A 2393-nucleotide genomic window follows, 5' to 3' on the forward strand; every position below is an offset into this window, starting at 1 on the left:
TATTCGAATTTTTGTCCGCCTTGGGGTGTAGACATTCGGCCATAAATGTCCAGGCTTTCTACAATTGTAACACACGTTTGTGTTATCTTCGACCGGTTCCCTTCTTGATCTTCTATTTTCTCGAAAGAAATTTCCTTGTGGTGATCCTTTGTTCTTTCGCATGAACTTCTTGAATTTCTTAACAAATAAGGAAAATTGTTCGTCAGATAAAAAATCATTATTTCCTACTGACCTTGATGTTGAGGGTTGTTCGGCCATCAATGCGGATGTTCATTCATCACGTTCTTCCTCGACTCGTGTCTTCATTTCGAACTCATACGCCTTAAGATCACTAAAGAGTTTATCCGTAGATAATGTCCTTAGATCTCTATGATCGCGCATTGCGGTCACCTTCATATCCCAATTTGTAGGTAATCCGCATAAACACTTTGAGCGATATTCCTTCTGGGGATTGGTCTTTCCCAGATCCGTGATCTCTCCAAGAATTTTGATCAATCGAGCTTCCATGTCGGTGATGCTTTTGTTCGGTAGCATTTTGAAATCTTCGAACCTCTTCATGGCAATGGTTAGTTCGTTGTCTTTTTCTTGTTCATCGCCTTCACCGATACTAATGAGAGTGCCCCATATTTCTTTTGCTGTGGTGCACTTTTGAATCTTTGGGAATATTGTGTCATCGACCGTTTGAACAAAATATCCTTGGCAATATTGTCCAATTTATTTCGCCCTCTATCTTCTTTTGTCCACTCCATTTTGGCTTTGGAATATATCGTGGAACATTTGGATCTCGTGGAGTAGCCAGTATTAGCTTCCATGATTTGGATTGGACCAGTGGTGATGACTTCCCACATTTCATCATTTAAAGCAGATAAGTGCACCTGCATACGTATTTTCCAATCATCAAATTTATCAAGTGAGAAAAGCAAATTTTGAGCAAGAGCCATATCTCTCTTCATTTGAAGTTTCGAGATCTATCTAGCAGTCAAAATTGACTCAAATAGACAACCGCTCTGATACCACTTGTTGGTCCCGAAAGGGTGGCGAGAAGTCTAGAGGGGGGGTGAATAGACTTCTCTAACTTTTTAAACTTTCTTCTAAAACACACAAGGCAAATAACACTTTGTAATTTCAACTCTAAGTAACAAGCATCAACAAGATAAACAACTTAGAGTGTGCAGCGGAATAAGTAGCCGTAAAGTGTTTGCTTAATAGTGCGGTGCTCAAAGAGATATTCTAAACATGCAACACGTTAGAAATACTTGATATGGTTCAAGGATGATGTGCGCAAAGTTTGGCTTGCATGCAACGTGGGAACTATCAAACCCAGACAGATAAAGATATGCGATAAATCGTAATCGGGTTAGTTCGCAGTTAGAATAAGCATGCACAAAATATATGAGCAGTATGTAAATAGAGAGAGAGATTTATAGTGGTTCAGAGGTGGTGTAATCCTCCTAGTCCACTCTCTCTTTCACTTCAAGGAGGAAATTCACTATTCTTCGATCACCCATGCATACGTATTTTCCAATCATCAAATTTATCAAGTGAGAAAAGCAAATTTTGAGCAAGAGCCATATCTCTCTTCATTTTGAAGTTTCGAGATCTATCTAGCAGTCAAAATTGACTCAAATAGACAACCGCTCTGATACCACTTGTTGGTCCCGAAAGGGTGGCAAGAAGTCTAGAGGGGGGTGAATAGACTTCAATAACTTTTTAAACTTTCTTCTAAAACACACAAGGCAAATAACACTTTGGTAATTTCAACTCTAAGTAACAAGCATCAACAAGATAATCAACTTAGAGTGTGCAGCGGAATAAGTAGCCGTAAAGTGTTATGCTTAATAGTGCGGTGCTCAAAGAGATATTTTAAACATGCAACACGTTAGAAATACTTGATATGGTTCAAGGATGATGTGCGCAAAGTTTGGCTTGCATGCAAACGTGGGAACTATCAAACCCAGACAGATAAAGATATGCGATAAATCGTAATCGGGTTAGTTCGCTGTTAGAATAAGCATGCACAAAATATATGAGCAGTATGTAAATAGAGGAGAGAGATTTATAGTGGTTCAGAGGTGGTGTAATCCTCCTAGTCCACTCTTCTCCTTTCACTGCAAGGAGGAAATTCACTATTCTTCGATCACCCAGATACAATAGTGAATAAGTGTCCACCGACACTTCTCCGAGTGCTTCGCACAAAGCTACACTCCTCCAAGGTTTTTCGCAAGCTCCTCTTGTTACTCCACCTTCCCGAGTACTTCGCACCAAGCTGTACTCCTACACCACGAGAACTACGCACAAAGCTACGTCCTCACAGGGTTTTCACAAGCTCCTCTTGTTACTCTGGCCCTTTACACCGAGTGCTACGCACAAAGCTACACTCAACCAGGGTTTTT

Source organism: Ipomoea nil, unplaced genomic scaffold, assembly GCF_001879475.1.
Source record: "Ipomoea nil cultivar Tokyo-kokei standard unplaced genomic scaffold, Asagao_1.1 scaffold1900, whole genome shotgun sequence".
Taxonomy (NCBI): domain Eukaryota; kingdom Viridiplantae; phylum Streptophyta; class Magnoliopsida; order Solanales; family Convolvulaceae; genus Ipomoea; species Ipomoea nil.